Source organism: Rhinolophus sinicus, chromosome 3 (genome assembly GCF_057876585.1).
Source record: "Rhinolophus sinicus isolate RSI-liver-muscle chromosome 3, RSI-T2T, whole genome shotgun sequence".
NCBI classification, from domain to species: domain Eukaryota; kingdom Metazoa; phylum Chordata; class Mammalia; order Chiroptera; family Rhinolophidae; genus Rhinolophus; species Rhinolophus sinicus.
Genome location: NC_142503.1, coordinates 83,690,601 through 83,714,716, shown reverse-complemented (window position 1 = coordinate 83,714,716; position 24,116 = coordinate 83,690,601). Strand labels below are relative to the sequence as shown.

The 24,116-nt window shown below is 38.2% G+C and overlaps 1 protein-coding gene across 2 annotated transcripts in view; it reads right to left on the bottom strand.

Moving 5' to 3' along the window:
- ZNF475 (zinc finger protein 475) overlaps window positions 1-19,955 on the bottom strand; it is a 55,978-nt gene extending 36,023 nt beyond the window's left edge. The window contains exons 1-2 of one of the 2 annotated variants that reach the window (XM_088796684.1): window positions 19,763-19,955; window positions 19,089-19,147 (exon numbers count right to left, since the gene is read on the bottom strand). The gene's annotated coding sequence lies outside the window, so the exon portion shown is untranslated. The remainder of the gene's footprint in view (window positions 1-19,088; window positions 19,148-19,762) is intronic. The other variant, XM_088796683.1, reaches the window with a different exon arrangement.
- Between the last annotated feature and the right edge of the window lie 4,161 nt (window positions 19,956-24,116).

Sequence of the window (24,116 nt, the reverse complement as noted above, 5' to 3'; positions counted from 1 at the left end):
CCATCCTCATGTTTCAAGAGCTAGAAAATGTTGCTCTTCCATTTGTGACTGAATTGAATCGTAAGGGGAAACCTGCCATTTTAGGCATATTCAGATTTTTCTAAATTTTATGACACTCTTCTGCTGCTGACTGCTCAACCATAAAGCTGCCACTGCCACAGAGGGAGCCAAAATACAGTGATCTTATTCAGAGATCAAGAGTGGCCAGGAAGTGTTAAGGGGAGCAGGTTCAGCTCACTCTAGCTGGCTCTCCGCACTCCCTTCCGGGTGGCGCATGGGCCAATGGCATTGATAGTTCTCTGTAATTCTGATGTAAGTATACAAAAGGCCATGTGAGAGCAACTGGGAACTGGAGGCGATATGGTTTGGGAAAGACAGGAATCGTACCTGAAAGATAAAACATGCAAATAATTTAGCCTAAGGCATATGGTTTCGAAGGCTGTCCACATCAGCATTTCCATGCTGATTTTGAAGATGATGAAAAATTACCCCTTCCTTGTCCCTCTTTCACTGTAAAGTATGTTAAACCAACAAATAAGTTCCTTCACGTTCATTTAATCTGTCCGGTCTAGACATAATAGTCTATGACATGAGGACAGCCGTGGAAGCAGAAAATGGGAGACATGAACTCTTTACGCTTCTAAGTAGAGCCTTCTGCAAAGACATTTTATGTTGTTGAGGCTCAAAATATAACCCCATGACAGCTATTGCCAGCTTGAGTCTGTAATTTTCACTCTATATTGAGTATCCAAATCACAGAATACTCAAGAGTCATGAATGCCACACAGGTATGACCATGTAATTGCAATACTGACAGTTAGAGAGGTGGAGAGCTGGTTATGGAAAACATCTGTATAATCACCTTAGAGGCCTATCACGCATAGGAATTCAAAAAATAGAAAAAATAGTGGGGGAGGGAGGCCATAGAACAATACACAAGTCTACATACAATATTTTCTGACATTGGGGATAGTTCTATTCCAATAACATGGTTCTGTTCCAAATTCCTGTTCATGGTTTTAGAGCAGGGATTTATAGGTCAAATCTGGCCCATAGATACATTCTTTTTGTCCTGAATAGAGTTAAAAACGTTTGAATTAACTTCCAGTATTTTAAAATTGGGAGATGTCACATAAATCTGGACTTTTGATTTCTTTTGGAAAAATGGAAGATCTGTCCATACGGAGCCCACACACCAATGAGGCAACATCCAACGTAAGGTGACACTGAGTAAGGGCTGTGCCTATAGCTCAGAGAGCAAGTCTTTACTCTTCCAAAATTTCTCATCAGCCCCTTGATCCATTAACTTACAATTCATGCTTGATTCTCAAAGACAGTTGACTTTGTGACCATTTGTGATCCTTGCTTTAAAATGTCCCTTTACCTCACTTAAATTATTTTCTCCTCAATTAAATATTTGAAAATTACTTCAAGGAACACTTGACCTCAGGAAACAGAGAATCCAGTTGAAGTCTTTTCTATGGAAGGCAATTAGTAAAAGCACGACACATGTATTCGTAAAAATTCAGAAAGGAAACTTCCTAATGAAAGTAGAGGGAGGCTGAAATACTTGGTTCTAGGAGGGAGGGAAATATCCAAGGGGAAAGAAAGAACCAGTGACTTGAGAAGAAATTTTCATGAATTATTGGAGGGCCATAGAAAATGGTATATCTAATTCTAGAGAGAGAAAAAAAAAAAAATGAGCAGCCAGTGTTTCAAGATCAGCCACAGGAGAGATGATAGAAGGAAAACAAGAAAAAATAAAACACAAAGGAGCAAGAAGTGTGTTTTGGAGACCATCTGAACTTTATGGAGACATTCCCGTAATTATTTAGTATAAGAGCTACTCTTGTGCTTAAGCCAATGGTCCTAGATTGACCATTAAATGACTCCCCAGATGAAGAATGTTGGATATCTTATTTGTCTAAAGAAAAAAAATCCATCAATAAAGAGAACTGTAAACCAACTATTAACAATTCCAAGATTTGGGCTGAAAATATTTCATAAGAGAATTGTGCTTCCTTGTAGGGATTACAGAATCGGTTGCACTCTTTCTACCAAGCTGACCATCTTATCAAGTACCACCACTAAATTAGTTCGAATTGAAAAGGTGTAAGAACAGCACAACAGTTCCTTCTCACCCTAGGGTGAGATACCTGATATTCATTAAGTGTCTAAAATTGATGTACTATGATTAAAAAAAAAAAAAGTGGAGGAACACTACAAATATTCCTGTTTCAGTATTAAATTTTTTTAAAATGCAAATAGATGCATGTGTTTACTAGCCCCCCCCCCCCCCATGTGATATGCTTGCACAGAGTTCTCACTGTCTTCACGCTGGTGATTTATTATCTCAGAGTGCTAACTCAGTGTAGTATTTTTAGCACAGACTTCCAAGCCACAGAGTGGCAGTATCAGAGGTGTCTCACTGCACTAATGAGTCCAGGTGGAAACAAACATAATGAAGAATCCAGCTGCCTTTGAAGGGAGTGGCTTGGCCAGGACAGATTGGCATATGAGAGATGGGCCACACTGTATGCTGGAGGAACCTTTTTTTAGCCACATCACTCACTTACCCTACAACAGCCTCAAAGTGGTGCCTTAGCGCTATCCACCTCCAGGAGGTGGGTGCCTCCTAGAGCCTGGCTAACACTGAAATTGATCGTCATTACCATTCATTACAGACATCAACACCCTTTGTTAATAACACTCTCTCCACCCAAAGCTGTTTGTGAGGAAAGTCCCTGGGAAGAAAGTCAAAAACAGGGCTAAGCCCATGAGGCAGGCTGGGTTTCTGCTCTGTCTGTAATGAATGTGCCTCTATTTTCTGATGTGCTCCACATGACTTCCCTGGTCTGGTCATGACTCTGGAGTCTTGGGAGTTATGTACCACAAGCTGAAAGCTGTTTCTAAACATGGGCTTTCTGTTGCTGTTCTCCCTACATCTCTCACCATCGTAGGTAAATAAGTCGTCAAAAAGCTATTGTCATTCTAGTTGACATCTGGCAATCTCAGGAACAAGGCAGTCTTTCACAGGCTCCATGGTTTGTGCTCACTGATGGTTCAGAATTCTCCGCACTACAACCTTTCATTGCTTGGGAATCTTACATGGGATTTCGTCTGCTGGAGGAAACCACTAAAAGGAGTCTCTTGGTGCAAGTCATTCACTGTCCATGTCCCCAGAGCCTGAGCCAAACATGAACTGTGGTGACAGCTCTTTATTTGCAAGCATTCTGAGCTTATAGTTGAATGTTCTTGTGGTTTAAAATGTACCAAAAGCCACCTTCCACCCCATACCCAATAACTATCAAATAACGAAGAGGTCAGAGTATCAACTGTTTCGTTCTGTTTTCCTTTAGTAAACAAAAGGGAAATCCATGTGTATTGTCATACCTAGGATCAGAAAGATTGGGATATTTGATTAGAAGAATTCAATTTAAAATCAACTTTATGGATTCTGATTTATTTTTTTCTGGTGTTTTCAACAGGCTCTTTTCACGTCTTCTGTATTTCAGTTTGTTTCATTTTTTCCATTATCTGGCTGTCTCCACTTTAAGTCTAGAGGAATCCAACACCGTAAGGACAAAGTGTCATAGGAAGTGACTAAAGAATGTGGCATCCTGTGGTTGAGGCCACTGCTAATTTGCTCCGAAGGGATAGGGCAATGCCAACCAGCTCACCTCTAGAAAAGTGTGGCTTACATTTAACTCCATTATACTCTGGAGAAAGCCGGCTAAGAAGTAATGGGCCCAATCTAATCATAGAGTTCCATAAGTCAAAAGTCAACCATGGATCTCCTGAGGCTAAAATCAAGGGGTCCGCTAAGCTGTAGCATCTTGCTACAGCAATAATAAAAAGCTAAAACACCCCAACAGAAAGAGATCAGTGTTGTGAATGCAACTTTCTGCAAAAATGTTGCTCAGCTAGTTTTGCCCACACTGAGCCCAGAATCTTAACAGTCAGCTCACGGTAACCCAGCTCTAGATTCCATTGGACTCCATCCCAGGGACCTTGCTGCGAAGCCCCAGTCAGCCTTCTAGAATGAGAATTACAATTCACTCTATATTATCAAAAGGATAAATATTCACATAACATTACACCGTGGGGTCGAGTATTTCTGTGTAGCTCTGGTGAGAACCCATGACCAGTGTGGCTAAGGGAATAACCCTCTCTGATTTGATTTTGCATTCTCCTCTGTAGTGTAGTCTATACATTGTTGCGGTCTGCATTTCAAGCTTGTTCTCCCCTTTCCTCTCAGACTCTAGTCTTTGTTTTGGCATCTGCATATTTACATCAGGTAGAGTCTTTATTGACTATTTCCTTCAGACACTTGATTTAAATACACACTGTTTCTGGCTAACTGACTACATTTCTTGTTAATGAGAGTGCTGAGTACATAGAAATGTTTTCTTTCTCCCCTGTCCACTGTGTTCTCAGGAACATGCTCAGTCTTCTAATTGGAGGTGGATATTTAAACCTTCCTGAATGGGAAGGGTCACTTCCAGTTTGGATTCTGAGCGGAAAAGACATTTCCATTTTGTAGAGTCATTCCGTATTTGGAATTGTAGGGTATCAGAATATGCCGTGTTGGCATAAGGATTATTATTGCTATCATTTATAATTTATTTTTATTTTTATATATATTTTTTTGAGCTGAAGGCAATTGGAAAAAAAGCAGATACAAGACTCTGCCTCCCTCTATTAGCCTAAAAGCAGGCCATACATTTGTAAAGGTGTCGTATTTTCCTGTATCAGGAAAGGCAGAACTCACCAGGAGAAATCTCCAGACTCTTATCAGTCCCAAAACTGACACCAAGAGGAACCTATATGACAGCATTACTAAATAGCCCTTATCTTCTATTAGTTCCCCCCACATATTTACCTTCCCATAGTCTGCTGCCCCTACAAGCCTAAATCCCTTTTCCTTTGTCTTGTCACTTCTCCATAAATTTATTGTTCTTTGTTAAGATGCTATATAAGCCTCAAATTCTTACCACTCATTGCGTTACTCATCACTGAGTTCTCCCATATATATGCACAATGCACCTGGTAAACTCTATTTTACTCTTGTTAATTTATCTCTTGTCAGTTTATTTCACAGGCCCAGCCATGGAACCAAAAGAGCGTAGAGAAATGTTTTCCTCCCCTATAGAGTTTTAGAATAAAAAGGATCCCCCAACATGCTGCTCCATTACACTTTCTATGTAACCCCATTAAATGGCATCAATAGTTCATGGTCATTACTCTTTAGTTGTTTCCTATACATTACATAAACACAAGCAAAGCAAAGATGACATTTGGAATATAATATACAAATAGCAATAACAACATTGGAGACCTTGCCTGTAGTACTCAGAAAGAAGAGGTAGATTTCGTTTTAATACAGTGGTGCAACTGAGTATTTCATTTATAATTGAGTCACATTTGGAACTTCTCTGTAAGCAGAAGAGAGTCCACAGGGAAACTTACTGTATTAACATGATGTAGTCACCCAAAATATGGGCCATCCCTTGCTGTTTTCCAGCCTGTGTGCTCCTTCACAAAGAAAGACCTACTCAGGAATTCAGCCTCAGAGAGTGCCGCGTAAAGCCTTGGTGAGTGGCTGGTCTGCCTGTCACTGTGTCCCCAGACCGCAGTTGTGATCATGTGATCTGCTCTCCAGCCAGGTCTTCTTCCGTCTACACTGATGCAATTGACCATTTAAATCTCAAAGTTTACATTTTCCTAAGTGCATTTCATCTCATTTGGTTTTATCACATCATGATGCTTTAAAATGGATCTTGATGCTCAGATATTAAGAATTCATATTACGTTTTTTTGGTCTGATAATGACATTATAATTGTAGATTTAATTGCAATTTATATTGAGGTAATTGTAGAGTCACATGCAGATCAAAGAAATAGTACCGAGATCCCTTGTACGCTTGTCAAGTTTCTCCCAATAAGAAAATTTTGCAAAATTACAGTATAATATTTCAACCAGAATATTGACATCGATACAATGCACTTTACCTGCACTCATGAGTGTGTCTATATTAAGCGCTACACAATTTTACCACCTGTGTACATGTCCACCACTGCACTCAAGATACTGAACAGTTCCAACACCACAAGGACCTCTCATTTTGCCACTTTATACCCAGCTCCCTCTCTCACTGCCCCCCCCCAAGTCCCCATCTCTTACTCCCAGAAATCACTAATCTGTTCTCCATTTTTAATTTTTTTCATTTCAAAATGTGGTATAAATGAAATTATACGGTATGTAACCTTTTGGGACTGTTTTTTATTTCTCTCAGCAGAATACCTTGGAGAGTCATCCAAGTTGTTACATGTATGAATAATTAGTTGTTTTTGCAGTAAACTCTTTGACATTTCTCTTAGCAATATCTTTTTTGGTATATCTCCTCGAGCAAGGGAAACAAAAGGAAAACCAAACAAATAGGACTACAACAAACTAAACAGTTTTTGCACAGCAAAGGAAACCATCAATAAAATGAAAATACAGCCTATTGAATAAGAGAAAATATTCACCATTCACCAATGATACATCTGATAAGGGATTAATATTCAAAATATATAAAGAACTCATACAAGGTAACAACAACAACAACAAAAAAAAACCAAACGATCCAAATAACAAATGGGCAGAGGACCTGAATAGACATTTCTCCAAAGAGGACATACAGATGACCAATAGACATATGAAAAGATGCTCAACATCACTCATCATCAGGGAAATGAAGTCAAAGCCACAATGAGATATTACCTCACACCTGTCAGAATGGCTATTATCAATAAATCAACAAATAACAAGTGCTGTTGAGGGTGTGGAGAAAAGGGAACCCTCCTACATTGATGGTGGGATTGTAAATTGCGCATCTGCTATGAAGAACTGTATGGAGATTCCTCAAAAAATTAAAAATAGAGCTGCCACATGATCCAGCAATTCCACTTCTGGATGTTTATCTGAACAAAACATAAACACTAATTCGAAAAGATACATGCACCCCATATTCATTGCAGCATTACTAGAAATAGATATGGAAGCAACCTAGGTGTTCATCAATAGATGAATGGATAAAGAAGATATGGCACACACACACACACACACACACACACACACACACACACACACAGGAATATTATTTGGCAATAAAAAAGATGAAATCTTGCCATGGATGGACCTAGAGAGTATTATGATAAGTGAAATAAGTCAGACAGAGAAAGACAAATAGTGCAGGCTCTCACTTATATGTGGAATCTAAAACAAACAAAAAATAAATGAATAAAGAAAGCAAAACAGAAACAGACTCATAGATATAGAGAACAAGTTGATATTGGGAGGGTTGGGAATTAAAAACTTAAGAAAAACACATCGAGGAAATACTGGCTAGCCATTCAGAAAAAATAATAATAATTAGCTTCTTTTAATTGCTGAGTAGTATTCTGTGGCATGTACCATCATTTGTTTTACCTGTTCAAGGACATTTGGGATGATTACAGTTTGGCTATTACAAATAAAGTTACTATAAACATCCACGTGCAAATTAACAGTGTCATTTGAGCTAGTTCTTGAAAGTTAGATAGGGAGAGAAGTGAAAAAGACATTTCCAGCTGACAGAAGCAGCGTATGCAGAGATGTGGGAACCTAAAAGAGCACATGTTTCAAAAATAGTGAGACTTGGTTTGCGGCAGGAAGGACAGGTGTACGTATGATGTGGGCGGTGTAGGGGGACGGATTTGAGTGTATGTATGTCTATGAGCAGATAGCTATGTACAGGAGTAGATGAGTGCGGCTATCTAATCAGGTGTGAGCATATGGATGTGAGTAAATGAGTGTGTGAATGGATGAGTGTGTGCATAAGTGTGTAGATGGATATTAGTTGGTGGGTACGTGAGGAGGAGTGTGAATAAATGGGAGGGATTATGGGTATGTATAGGAGTGTGTGTAGTTGAATGTATGTATATATGAACATGTAATGGACATGAGTGCATTGGTGTGTACACATCTACATATGTGGATGTGTGTATATGGATAAATGTGAGTGGATGGTACTATGTGAGTGGATGTGAGTATGTAGATGGGTATGAATTGTTAAATGAGGTATGGATGTGAGTAGATATGTGTGGGCAGATGAGTCACTGGGGTGTATGTGGATAGGTCTGATTAGATGAGTATTGGTGTGTAGGGATGTGTATATGTGAGTGTGTAAATGGATGCATATATCTGAGTCTGCAGATAGATGTGAGTGGTTGTGTGTGTATGCATGTGTATGCGCGTGTGTGTATGTGTGCACAGGTGGGTAGTACGATGTAGGTGAAATGAGAGAGGCTGAAGAATGGGGAATAACTGATGTAAGTAACTGGGAAGGTAAATTGGACACAAATTATGAAAAGCATTATAACTAATCTCAGGAATTTTGATTGCCATGTAGGAAACGAGGAATATATAGATTTTATTATAATATATAATGATTGAGAAAAGATCTTGAAATCATCAACATTTAACATTTAAGGACTACACAAAGGAAGGTCTCTAGTTTCCTAAAAGGATCCATTGCAGAGTTTCCTTGAAAAGTAAACTTTCAGTAGGAAAATAGATCACTCTGATTTACAAAATGTAATTCGTTTCTAACTTCGTAAGACTATGTGTATTACACAAAGCCAGACTTGCATTGCATGTTCCTTCCAATTCTGAAATTCTGTTTAATGTTGATTCAGACAGTTGCCTCCGTGTCCCATCTTATGTTACTAGTAGCTGACATATGTCTAAATATTTTGGTTAAAAATCTTGACAAATATTTTTGGACTAGAAAGTGAACTTCTGCTGTAGAATTTTGCTACATTTAGATAGAGCTTAAGCAATGAAATAGTTTATTTCCAACAGCATCTTCTCTTTGGTTGCTAAACCAATTCCCATTCCCATTACTGTGTGGCATGAGATCAGGTCGTTCAGATCTTAATTTTGATACTATCACCTCTAGGGAAAAAGCACAAGTTCAAGCAAACTGTGAAACATACTGGTAAAGTCTAATTTGCTAAGTTAAAACAGAAAAAGTAGCTTATAGCAAAGAATCAAGTGACACTTTACTGGTCTGCACGACAAAGCAATTTTTACTACCCTTCCTATAATCTCAGACCTAGTCCAATGCTAACTCCAGAGTGCCCATCAGCTGTGAAATCTTGGGATATATAACGTCCCTGTGCCTCAGTTTCATTTTATGTTTATGGGATGATAATATTCACCTTGCAAGGTTATTGTAAGCATTGAAAGAAAAGTAAAATGCTTAGTACACTGTGGTAGGTAATACATACGATGCCACCATTGTTATGTGGTTATAGTACCTGTCTTCATCCCCATATTGTCATAAATAATACAGCAGGCTGTAAAATGTAATTAGGAGACTAAGAATAGAATTTTGAAATTATTCTCTCTTTTGCTAAAGTATTTTGAGGAATTGCAAAGTTTTCATTGTCCAACTAACTCAAATCACATTTTGTTCACATTTTATTAAAAGACATTGTAAACTGCAGTCCCAAAAAGGAAAGAAATACTGAAAAGTTATGAGAAATACTTTACGTTTTCTAAAATTATCAAATCTAATGAGTATGGAACACGTTACTCAACTCCCCATCCCCAATCTGAGCTGAATGGAACAGAGCTGTACACCAGACCAAAGGCTGCCAATTCATGGGCTCAACAGCAGTCTATGACATGGCCTGACATGAAAAGACGAGCTGGTCCCATTATATTCCTCCCTTGGGAAGGACAAGAGTCAGCAGTGGTTGCTAAGGCAGAGAGAAGGCTGAGAAAGAGGTGTGAAGTTGATCAGTAGCATGAAACAGCAAGGCAAACAAAGTATGCAGAAGAAGACAGAACAGAAGGAAAGGAAGTGACTGCGGGTGAAACAGAGTGGAGCCTGGCAACAGGCTAATGTTGGCACATTCAGGTGAAAGTCCATGCGCGGCTGCCACCACTACTGGGGTACAAAAGACATGTAATACTCTTTAGTTTTCATTCTTACACTATGTCTAGAGAGTATCTGTGCTCCTGGTGTATTGTGGTATTGCTATTAGAGTATAGAAGAAATCTTTGTCACAATGTCCAAAATAAGAAATGAACAATTACGTTCGGTGTTATCCCTGTCAATCACATCAGATATAAAAGGGGAAGCAGGTCACCTCGCAGGTGGTAAAGCACTGACCAGGTCAGTTCACAGAGCTTGGCTGTGGATGGGCCTCTTTCTCTACCTCTCCTAAAAAGGGAAGCGGGGTGGGGTCTCTCGATCTGCTCAGATTTTGAAACAATGAAAGACAGAGACCTGATGAGCATAGGGCTGAAAAGCCAAGGGAGGCAAGACACGATTAAACTCTAGTCAGCAGAAATAAAAAGAGCATGGTTGAGAAGCTCCTTCGACTTTCCCCTAGAATTCTGAAACTTTTATGAAAAATTACCTATTAATTATCTTGGTGTCTGGACCAGAGAACAGAGTCTACTCAACACTTTGGCTAGGAATTCTTCTGGAACATGTAGTTCTTGTGCTTCCTGAGGCCTGGTTGTTAGATTCCCTTGTGTTTCCATGCACATGTATCCTTATAATAAATGCCCCACTGTCTAAGGACACTTGAGTCCAGTAAGAAGGCCTGCCTGGAACTAGATTTATTTAATAATTCATGCGGCCCAGAATATTGCCTCTGGCAGCGGAGCCCAGGAGAGAGATTTTGTGACATAATTTTTGCGTTCCCATCACCATCACCACATTATTCATTAGAGAAATTTCCAAATAACCCAACCCTTCCACCCATGAGTTAACAAGCTAATTATTACAATATGTTTGCTTCAGTTATGTATCTGTTGGAATTGTGTGCCACTACAAATAAAGAGGATCCTACTCCCGTCACTTAAAGAAATAGAGGCATATCTTTTTCATCAAAGTAAGAAGTCTTTTTTTGAAAAGAGCAAACAGAGTGTCAACGATACGAATGCTTCAGGGATGGTTTTGGCCTTTCCCTCATGGATGCAACTACTGTGGCACCATTTAAGTGACGGCATCCTACCATCTTCCTACAGAACGGATGGACCGATCCTAGGGGCCCCAATCCTAGGGTTTAGTGGCGCTCTTTTCCTGTGTGGGTTTTCTGTGATGGTGTGTGGGTAGCCCAGCTCCCAGGTGAACTTTGCAGGGAATTCCATCAGCCTAGGTCCATGGGACATCAACGACAGGCCTCGTGAGCATCCTCTTCCTTCCACTCTCCTCCGTCACCTTTCCTGGCCTTTCACTCCCAGAAACCCCACCTATTCCACTAAAAGACAAGTATGGCGAATGACTCCTATGCTGACTGAAAAAGCTTTTCCTTCTTCTCTATCTTGAGAACTATGTCGTAACCCTAGATCCCAGGATGGGAAGGAACAGATGAGCTGTGCTTAAAAAGTCCTTATTTGCTTTCAGTGGACTTTGGAAATTTCTCAAGAGCTTTACGTTCTTTGTTCACCATTCTTTCCTCACAGTTGTCTTCTTAAGTTTCCATTTAAGTGTTGTAAACTGGTTTTCATTCATTTTTCCTAGTTTTCTAATTTTTCAACTACAAGGATATTATAATACCATAATTATATGGAAAAATACATAGAAGAGACTGACATATCTGGAGACATTACAGAATCACTATTTGAAAATGCATAGCTATAGGAGCTGTACTATAAATATCGTGGAAGAATGAGGCAATTTTAGGCTGCAAGTCTTGATCCTTTTTAGTTAATTGTTAAATGCCAGTTTTTAACATTAACATTGAAATAGATTCAGTTACATTGAAAGATGATTAAATTGTTGATAAATCACAACTTATTTGATTTAGGCAAGCAGTGGATAACGTCTATTTAAATGACTTTAGCTAGAACAGTATTCCTGTACTACTTATCAATAAGCTTTCCCTGAAAGTCTCTGTTGAAAACTTTATTTGGAAACTTCCTGTCACCCATAAATACCTCAAAAGTTAAAATAATTAAACTCGACCTGACATGGTACTTGACATAGGAAACATGCTAACTGAAAGGGAAAATATGGTTTTCATTTTTGTGGATTGAAATGTCATGTGTTTCATATATAAGATGGTTCACTTGGAACTGAATAAAGCAAATCAAGATTTATGTATTTTAATGTTGCACAATCATTTTGTATTTCTGAGAGGAAGTGCCATGAACTGATTCAAGTAATGTAAACACTAATTTCTTAATACACATTTCTGATTTAAGAATGAGCTGTAATGTAAATAGTTTTTCACAAATTAAATGTATTTATTTCCATCCTTTCGATGAATATATATAGTTGCTTAACAAGAGGCTGGAATTTTACTATTAATAGTTATATTTATTATCACTTCATCGACCACTCTGCTTCCAATTGCACACACACACACACACACACACACACACACACCTCTCTATACATCCTTTTCCATATTCCTTCTAGTTCAAGAGAATATATTGATAATCATTGTGATAATCTTCATCTAGCAGTGAATCCGTTCCAGGATGGCAGTCCATCTAACACTTATTTGGTCATAATATGCTGGATTATAACCAGCTCAGATGGTACTAATAAGGACAATCGTTGGCCATAAATCTCACTGAAAATGGAATTCTGAGTCTCTCTCCAATTGTTTATTTCTTTCATCTCTAGTCCTCACTTCTAATTTTATTCTTTGTTCATTTCACAATAATTTAAAAATAAATGTTGACCACATCTTTGAGTTGGGAGAAGTCACACTGGCGATGAGGCCAGGCTGAGATGACCCTGACGATGTTTCCTTTTCCCCAGCTCGCCCACTATGTTCTTGATCTTATTGTGGGCTTGCACAGCAGACGTGGGGAAGGGGAGACGAGACCAGGAGAAAAGATAGAAGAGATTGGTAGACATTCTAAAAAATATTTAGCCTCTTTTCATTCCCTATATGATTGCCTATTGATGATTTGGCAGAAAGTAAACATCTTACCTACTTTATTCAGTGCTTATACTTGCTTTCTGCTCACTTTCTCATCTCCTTTTCTTTCTGCTTTTTGTATCTTCATGTATCTCCTTTCCTACATTCTTTCACTCCTGTCTTCATTCTACTCCTTTGATATTGGACAACCTCTTGTGATAGTATATTAACTCACACAGGAACACTTCCTTATCGATCACTGACATGGCCAGTTTCCTCTTTTGGATTGTTTGCCGGCACTCCTGGGTTGAATGCCAGGCTGGTGAATAGACCAGCCTCACCATCTATCCACATGCTGTTTTAGCCATAGTGGGTGAATAACCACTCCCACCTGTGCTACCTCTAATCCATCTTCTTCAGTATAGTCATATTTAACTACTTAATCTACAAAACAAATCCTAAACCTCCCCTGACTAAATATTCCATGGTTGGCCCACTTTTCTCAAAACAAAATCCAAACTCCTGACCTTGAAGGCCTTCTAGAACCCAGCGCCTCCTTAGGCCTCTGCCTTGGTCTCCCTTCACTTTCTTTTGTCTGCGATGTGCTTCATCCATGCTCCCATTTCAGTTCCTCAAACTAGCCAGACTTGTACTCACTCAGGCGTGGTTTAGGGGAGGACTGGAAAGGGGCTGTGCATATGCTTATGTCACTGCCCAGAAACTTCTTCCAGCTCTTCTTCTCATTTCGTTCTTCAGGCCTCTGTTTAAATATCATCAACTCAAAGAAGCCCTTCCTGATTACTCATTCTCAAGTAATCTCTCTCTCTCTCAAACACATACACAGATACATACATGCAGGCACACACATGTACAATGTGCACAGACACACATGCAAACACACATGCGCATATAAATGCACAAGCAGACACACATCATGCACGCAGAGACAGGCATGCTCATATACATACATGCATACATATATCACTGCCACCACCACCATCATAGTTACGTTCAGTGACGTTGCTGCTTATTTTTTCCTCACAGCATTTTTTACTGAGTGTTTTTGGATTGTTTGTTTACATGTGTAGTGTTTACCTCCTTCATTTGGATGTAAACTCCTAGACATTAGGGCTTGTTTGTTCTCTTCATAGCTGTATTCAGCACCTAGCCCAGTGCCAGGCACATTGTACGTGCTCACAAAATACACTGACTCTTTTGTGAGCTGACATTAGCTTGATTTTGTATTACATTTTTAAACAGAAATCAAGCTCATTATTAAAATAGAGGAATAAAAACATATAAGGATTTTTAGAAAGGAAGAATGAACAGCTAGTTTAGAGGTACATATTTGTTCAGGTCTTAAGGATACATGAGAATCCTTGTTCAATCTTCCTTACACTACTGACTCACGGGGTTACTATTCTAACTGTAGAAGGGTACCTGCCACATCCAGGAGGAAGGAGGATCCAGGTAGAGACTGTGTACTGGGTCAAGCCGTGCACCTCATAATAAAGACTGTTTATCATGTCATGAGCAACCAGCATTGATGGCATGGAGCTCCCCCTCCCCACCGAGAATGGAGCAAGACAGGCACCCCAGAGATGGCTATATGACTAGGTAGACACATGCCCTGGCTGCTGTATGACTAGGTAGAAAGCTAAAAGAGAAGCAGAGAGCCCGGCTTTCCAGAGCTGAGCTTATTCATAGATTGTCCCTCTTGACCACATGTGTTCTGAATGCAAGTGACTTTCTTTCTTTCGTTTTTTGTATTTAAATTTTTTTTTAAATTGAAGTTTATTGGGGTGACAGTGGTTTGTAAATTTACATAGGTTTCACGTGTAAAATTCTGTAATGCTTTATCTATATCTCACATTGTGTGTTCACCACCCAGAGTCAGTTCTCTTTCCATCATAGGTGATTTTCAAAGTTTCATTCTCCTTGGGAAGTCATCTCTCTTCTGAAGAGAGCCTAATGTACCAGGCACTCAGAGAAAGAACAGTATCAAGGCCACAGGCCTTTAACTGTCAATGTATGATTTTAGAAATGATTTCATCAGAATCCCTGGAAGATTAGAATGAAGGTCAAATCTGGCCAACTGACTACTTTTTTTGTACATAAAGTTTTATTGGAACAGAGCCACACTGATTCATTTGTCTTTGACTGCTTTTGTCTTATAACTGCAGGCCATATGCCCTACAAAGCCTAAATTATTTACTATTTGGGTATTTATAGGAAAAGTTTCACAACTCCTGAATTAGAACGTACAAATGAGACTCCATTTTAACAGTGAAACATCCAATTATTAATCAACGTGAATTTACAACACAGCACTCAATGCAGTCGGAATCCTACACCAAGTTTTGCTTGCACAGAACTCTATCAGGCTCCTATTAGAGGGCTCTCTCAAAAAAATGCTTGTCCACACATTGCACCCTGGACATTCTATCTGCAGCTGGTCATTACTTTTAACCTATTAACAACTTGTCTCCTTTACATTCTCCCTCCCTGCTGACCCCAGCATGGTGTATGCCTGTTGCCATACTTGTATGCTGTGATATTTAGAAAATGCTTCAATGGTTTAAAAACTCCACAGGAATCACCACTGCTCCCTCGGGAAAGCTGTTCTGACATTGTTCACATTCTTCACCATTTAAAGTTTGTTAGAATTGTATATATTCTTGAAAATATTGTATTCATCAGAGAGTTTGGGAAAATTATTGAAAACATTATTACTCATTCACTTAAACTACGTAGACACAAAGAAGAAAAAGCCAAATTAAGGTCCACTTTTGCAGACAAATTTCTCTTAGAAATAATATATATGATTAAAATTCTAAAATAAACTGAAGAGTGCAACTGCAAGGAATGGTAGTTTACATTCTCAGGCTCAAAAGGAATGGGTATTTTATGACAGTGATAGCAAACTTGGAAAGTCTGAGGAAATATTTCTCCTTAGTAAACATTTGAGTGCTGATAATTTTCTGTCAATTCATAGGAATGCATGAAGCATTTAATCTGATGCTTATTTTACCAAGTATAAAATTTTTTCTCTGCAATTGTGAGCAGCACATTGTCAAATATGCAATAGAATAAAGATTATAAATAATGTTTCCTTGTAGAAATTATAAACCAAGAAATATTCTTCTTCCCTCTTTCCTTGTCCAGAACAGTATCTAGAATATAGTAGACACTCAATAAATTATTGAACAAATTAATGAGTGAATGAACACAAATTAAGTTTAAGTCACATTCTGTATAAATGGGTCTGAAATAAGCATCTCTGTAACTGGGATTATCATTCTTGAATAAATGTATAACTTTATATTTTTGGCTTTTGCTTATTATAGAATCACTTAAAATCAGATTACAGTAATCTTTCCTTATCGGAGGTTTCACTTTCCACGGTTTCAGATCATCAGTGGTCAATGGCAGTCTGAAAATATTCCATGAAAAATTCCAGAAGTAAACAATTTATAAATTTTAAATTGTGCACTATTCTGAGTAGAGGTCTCACTCCAGCCCACTCTGTCCCACCTGGACATGATTCATCCCTTGGTGCAGCACATCTATGCTGAACGCTCCCCGTCCATTAGTCATTTAGTAGCCTTTTGGTTATCAGATCTACTTTCTCTATTGGTATCACAAGGCTTGTGTTCAAGTAACACCTATTTTACTTAACAATGGCCCTAAAGCACAAGAGCAGTGATGCTGGCAATTAGGATATGACAAAGAGAAGCCATAAAGTGCTTCCATTAAGTGAAAGTGTGAGTACAATAAGATATTTTGACAGATATTTCATAGGTGTGCATGTATAGGACAAAACATAGTATATATAGGTTTGGTACTATTCATGACTTCAGGCGTCCCCTGGGGGGTAATGGAATTTATCCCCCTATCCCTCGGATAGGGCGGGACTACTGTACTGCCTAGTGGAAAATCTGAACAACATGCAAGAAAAAAATAAAAACAACAATGCCCAATTTGATTCAAATTCTGTTGCATAGTTCCATTGGAAAGTAGTTATGAAAGGACTCAAATTGTATATTTGTTTTTAATACTTGCTTCACTGCTTATAAGCCAAGATGAGCCAATAGAGATAGATAAATAGATTCATGTAACAGAATAGAGTCAAGAAATATATGGTTGATTCACATATGTGGTGAATTTTTTTTGTAAAGATGCCAAGACAATTTAATGGAGAGAAGAAAATCTTTTCAAGCAATGATGGTGAAACAGCTGAATAAATGTAAGGGAAAAATGAATATCAACTCTCTACTTTCACCCCACACAAAAATTAACTCAATGTGCATCATAGAACTAAACATGAAAGCTGTATAAAATATATAAATATTAAAACTACAAAGCTTTTAGAAGAAAACGTAGGAGAATATCTTTATGACTTCAATGTTTATAAGGATTTCTTAGACAAAGTACAAAAATCACTAAGCTTAAAAAAAATAATTTAAAACTTTCTTTCATACAAATTAGAAAATTCTGCTCTTTGAAAAACACCATTAAGAACTACAAGGCAGGCCACAGATGACTGGGAAGAAATTTTTGCAAGACATATATTTGAAAATGATTTATATCATCATATGCAAACATACATTGACCCAGTTTTTTAAAAATATGTGAAAGCTTTAAATAGATTAGTCACAACAGAAAATGTATAAATAATCGATAAGCTCATGAATTAAAACTCAACATCATTAGTCCCATGTTTCCCCGAAAATAAGACCTAGCTGGACCATCAGCTCTAATGCGTCTTTTGGAGCAAAAATTAATATAAGACCCAGTCTATATTATATTATATTATATTATATTATATTATATTATTATTATATTGTATTATATTAGATCTGGTCTTATAGTAAAATAAGTAAAATAGTAAGTAAGTAAATAGTAAAATAGTAAATAGTAAAATAAGACCGGATCTTATATTAATTTTTACTCCAAAGGACTCATTAGAGCTGATGGTCCGGCTAGGTCTTATTTTTGGGGAAACATGGTCGTTAGTCATTAGAAATATGCTAATTAAGACCAAAGACATACTACTATATACACCCTAGAATGGCTGAAATTAAAAAGATTGCCAATACCAAGTGTTAGTGAGGATATGGAAAAACCAGAACTCCCATACATGCCTGGTGGAAATGTGAAATACTACAACTACTTTGGAGAACTGTTTTTCAGTTTCTCACAAAGTTAAATCTATACCTACCTGATGACATAAGCATTCTATCCCTAAATAATTACCCAAGAAAAGTGAAAATATGTTTCTATAAAAGGACATATACCAAATGTTTATAGCAGCTTTTACTCTTAATAGTGAAAAACTGGAAACAACATAAGTATACATCAATAGGTGAATGTTTAAACAAATTATGGCATATTCATGCAAGAGAATATTACTCCACAATAAAAGTTAAGAAACTACTGATCAATGACATGGATCCCTCTTAAAAGTACTATGCAAAATAAAAGAAATCAGAAACAAGAGAGTATATACTAAATTATTCCACAAATGAAATCCTTGAACAAGCAAAGTAATATGTAGGTGACAGAAAGTAGATCAGTAATTTCTTGGCAGGTAGATGGCTGGGTGGAGAATGGACTACAAAGGTTAATGGACATGTTCTTAAATTGATATTGTTGGTGATTACCAACAATATATGGATATAATCACTTGTGAAAACTCATTAAATTGTGTACTTGAAATGGGTAGATTTTATTGTTTGTGAATTATACATCAGTAAAGATAATATATAACTGAAAAAAATCTAAATGGGCAAAGAATGTGAACAGATACTTAACAAAAGAGGGATACCAATCTCCAACAGACTCATGTAAAAATGCTCAACTTCATTGGTCACCAGGGAAATGCAAACTAAACAATGGTGCCATATCATTTCATACCCATTATAAAGTTAAACGATATGTCTACCCTAGGATCCATCAATTTCAATCCAAGGTCTAAACACAAGATAAATCAAAACTTATGTGTCCACCAAAAGATTTGTGCAGGAATGTTTATAGCAGCTTTAGTTATAGAAGACCCAAACTGGCAACACACCAAATACCAATCAATAGGAAACAGATAAACAAATGTGGAATAATCCTATCATGTAATAATACTCACCTATGGAAAGAGTCTACTTACAAATACTCACCTATAAAAAGAGTTGAACTAGTGCTATATACAGCAACATGGAAGACTCTCAGAACCATTCTGCTGAGCCAAAGAAGGAGGATATAAGAGTATATAGTACATTATTCTACTTACATAAAGTTCATGAGCAGCCAAATTATTCTCTAGTGACAGAAATCAGAACAGTGGTTGCTATGGAGGGAAGATTGATTGGAAGGGATGTGAGGACACTTTCTGGGTAACAGAAATATCCTATATTTAATGTAAGATGATGTAAATTGGTTGTATGTTTTTATCAAACTCACTAATTTTTAGGAACTTGAATTTAAGAACTTAAGATCAGTTACATTTCACTCCGTGTAAATTTCATTTCTATTAATTAAAAAATCTGCCAACTGAGTAAGTATAGCCTTTATCACCCCTTCTCTTTCAAGGATAATTTGGCTAATAAACATATAACCCTGGATAAATGTTAAAAACATCTACTCTTATTTGAAGAAAAGTATTTTAAAAACCATCCCTTCATTCAATGAAATAAAATACTCATAGTACTTGAGGTATTTTATCACATACTGGTGAGAAAAATGTAGAAGAGATCAAGATTGTCTAAAGTAAGCAGCCATGATTAGTTGAAGGGAAGATTTGAGACTGACTAGCTACCAGACAACAAAGGAAGAAAACAGCTGAGAGGCTCACCTTGTAACATCTGTCCTTTTACCTATTTTGGTTTTTATCACAGCCGGGTGAGCCCCTCAGGGAGGGGGCTGGTGGAAACAGGAGCAGAATCCCTGGGAGCTGGCGATTCACATCCCCTCCTCCAGGAGTCACCGATGTATTTGAGGCTGTCAGAAGAGGCACCCCAGCCTTTGTTGCCTGCATGTCTCCTGGCAACCTGTCAACAAAAGGGACAGGACTGAGTTCTCTAGTAACCAAAAGGAAAAATCCAAAACAAGGGGCAAAGGAACATAGGCGCGGACAGCAAAATAAGTATGGAGCTCAGCTTTCTTTGAAGTTGACTCCAGGAACTTGACCAAATGGACTAAGCATCAAACAAGGACACGCAGGTGTCCTTGGGGTGGAAATGGGGTGGAAACAAATTTATTTCTTAAGGAAGAGAAAGAAGCAACATTTATTGAGTGTCTTATTGACCTTTTCTAGTGTCTTTAAAAAGAGCATCTGTATAGGAGAGCTTGGCCTCTTCTACAAGAGGGAAATATCTGTGCTTTTGTCTAAAACGAAAGAAAGTACCCAATATAGAAACTATGCTTGGTTTGTTTTCTAACGTGCCCTAAAATATAGCAAACATTTTTTAAAAACTAAGGTCAACAACATTTTAAAACGTATCTGAAAGCATAACTTTTTTAAACCTCATATTTAAAAATCTTTTGAGACAGTGAGCTCATTGTGGTACAATCCCTACAATGAAACACTCTGCACACATTAACCCTCATAAGGTAAAAGAGTTCCTGAACATGGGAAAAAGTGCATGATATATTTCTCAACGATGAAGCTACAAAACAGAACAGTATGCTCTCATTAAACTCCATGTGTGCGCATGTGTGTGCTCTTAACTCAAAGAAAGAACATTCTCCAAAATATTAACAGTAGTAATCGCTGGATGACAAAATGAAGAAATATTTGATTAAATGTTCCTTAGGATTAGGAGTTGGGGAAAGAAAGAACCCTATAACCTCTAAGATTCCCAAACCCTGTCCCTCGCCCCCATCACTGAATTGGGATATGTAGGTAATTCACAGCACTGTTAATTTTGTTGAGATGACTTCAGACCACACAGCCTGAAGTCCCTGCTGGATAATGAAGTTCCACATCTTAACTAACATTCTATAATGCTCACAAGACGGTTATATCCTCTACAGAGATGTACAGATATCTCAATTATACCATCACATAAAATTGTTCTAATGTGGATGCTTTTCTTCTGAAACCTTTCATAAGATGCCACATATAAAGGATGAGGCATGCCTAATGTGACTTAAAAGTTGCTGCAAGAGTGACTATATATTGAGATGAGGGCAAGAAAACTCAGTTTTACATTTGGCTTTTGACCAACTTGTGGGCCCCTAGTTCACATATTTCTTATTTTACACAAACCATATGCTTTCTCAGCCCTATTGTGAGCTAAATGAGATATTTCTCTAAATAAATTGCCCAATAAATAAACGGCATCTACATTCTCACACAGGATGCAGTCAGTTGGCCAGCTCTTTGGGCCAGATGGCAGAAGAACAGATAGGAACTACTGGCCTACGACAGGACAACCCCAGGAAAACACCAGAGAGAGCAGGTATTTTCATGCTAAAATAGGGCAAAGAGTTCTTTCTCTGGACAGGAACGGCTGCTCTCTGGAGGCCTGCGAGCCACAGCTTCTGCACCAGTGGGCACGTGTTAGCTGGGTAGCTAACAGTTGGGTGCATTCACAGCCCTCTCTTCCCTGGTAGGGTTGCCAAGGTGCCTGCTGCTTTTCTGCAGTCATTGGAGCTGCTTCGGAAACTGACTGGAGAGGAGCCTTTGTTTTCTCTCTAATTCTGGACCCATTTGAAATTCATGGGTTCGTAGCTTCTGCTTAAATTGAACTTCCTGGTGTTCAAATTTATTTCGTCTTGGTAAAACAGGTCTTCCTAGGTGCCTGCCCCTCTCTCCCCTCCCTGCCTCCCTCTCTCTGTCTCCCTATTCCTCCCTCTTTTCTCTTTCCTTCTCTCTGTCTTTTAAAGAGACCCAAACTTTTAAGTGGCTAATATTTTTTTTAAATCAAGCTCAAAAGGAATCTTGGACATTAAATATATCTTACAACACAACCTTTTGATGATTTAAGTGTAAATGAAGCAGAAACATATGGATTCCATTTCCCATAAATCAGACACTGTTCTTAAAAAAATCAAGGGAGAATGTGCTCAGCACGATGTATTCTGCTTGGTTGAACACAAAACATCTGAAAAATACTTGGAGGCTGATGAATCCAAAATATTTACCCATCTCTATTTATAACATGGTGGGGGGGGGGGGAAGTCCTTGATTCATAGCAACAGTGAAACTGCTCACAACTGCCGAGTGGGTAATCAGCATCCAGTGCAGGCTTCAAGATACCTGTGTTCCTTCTCCTGTTCCCACCCCAGACACTCCACTCAACCTCAGATCAAAGACACTGAAGCCCTTATTTAAACAGAGCTAGTCTGCTTTGGTATTGCTTCAGCTTTTCTCACCTAAAACAACTGTGAGTTGTTTCAAGCTATTTGATGTCCAATCACGTTTGTGCCACTGTGGGATGATGCCAGCCTCCACCAATAATCCAGATCTGACCCCTTGTGGCAACAGCCACACCACAAGGAATTCTGGCTTGTTTTCCTTTCATAAAACCACAGCTGTTGTGCCTGCACAAGCCCCTGACTTTTTTATTAAAGAAATAAATCATGGTGGTTTCATGGAGCAGGAGAAATGCTGCTCCCTGCCAGTATCTCTGATGGTCCTGATGTCTCTTCATTGATGCAAAGCCCAAATTTTACTCTGAGAGCTACTGATAATTCTTTTGAGTTTATGTAAACTGGGCAGGGGCTACATCCTGCGTAAAAGATTTTTTTTTTTTTCAACAGCAGCAGGAACTCAAACAGGATGTTTGTGAAGTTTGGTAAAATAGGTCCTTTGGGCGTTTTGTTCTCTTCTACCCAGTTATTGTTTACTTTGCCCTACCGCCTAACTCAGAAACAGCAAGTGCCAGCCACCTGACATCTGTTATCTCAAATCCTGTAACAGTCCTACAAGGTGAAACGTCAGTATTCTTGTTTTCACAGAAGAGAAAATGGGGGTGTAGGGGCTCCAAGCGACTTGCCCCTAATTGCAAGGCTAATCCAGAGCAAATCTGGGTTTGAAATGCATGTCTTTCTGGTGCCTAATGACTCTCCTTCAGCTGCCTCCTGCAACCCCTGGCTGTCAGATTGACACACAGAACAGCCTGACCTCCAAAGAGTTGTTTTTTAAGAGACGCCTTTTGTCACAAGAAAAGTCTCTGCATAAATTGACTTTTATACACTATGTTGAATTTGAAAATGTCTAAATTTAAAGCATTGCAAAAAGTGTCCTGTGGTAGATTGGAAAGAGAGATAGGGAGGATACACTTTAACGACAGACTTTTAAAACTAAAACAACAACAACAACAAAAAAGTATTATAGTTGACATACAGACTCCTGATAAACACATCTTACATCCCTGAGGACTCTTTACCCTAGGGTAGTGTTTTTCAACCTCTTTTTTTTTTTTCTTTTCATTATTGCTTCTCTTCCAAGTCTTTTACTATATATTTTTTTCGAATCCCCCCAACCATGAAATTTTAATACCACAGATACACCTTACATCTGTGTATTATGGCCTTTCGGTGGGCCACAAACCAATGTATTATCTAAAATTAAGTCATCCCCAAAGCGAATTTTTACTGCCTCCAAGGGATATACATCCAAAGAGCTGACAAGGTTGGCTTCAGACAATCTGATAGTCAAGCTGATACAAAGAAAACCTGAAACCATGGAAACTCTTCTAAATTGCCAAAACAGAAAAAGCACAACAGATTATCCCTTAACTGTGTTCAAGAGAAAAATGGATTTGTTTGAGAAGGGTAATAAATGTATTATAGTTTTCTATGCATTTGAGTATTTTTATCACAAAAATAGAACTCTTGAAGCTGAAATAGACTTTAAAATAGCCTGTAGTCCAACCAACTGTCTTCAGGCAAAAAGATACTGGCCTGACTTGTTTTTAAATTGATGAGGCATCACAGCAGAAGGCAGTAAGTTATTTGTTTATGTGTCACAGATTTAAACCCAGACTCCAACAACAAAAGTCCCAAAGGACTCTCTTGCTTTATCTTTGGCATAATAAAACACATTGCCAGGGCACATAGAAGGATCATTTTCCCTTTGATCTCCCTTCTTATGGATAGGGGATGTTTCTTCAGTATTATATCTGGCATTCCACTGATAATAAAATATTTTGTATACACCACGTTATAAAACCTCCTGTTTCAAAGGCCTGAGTCTAGAC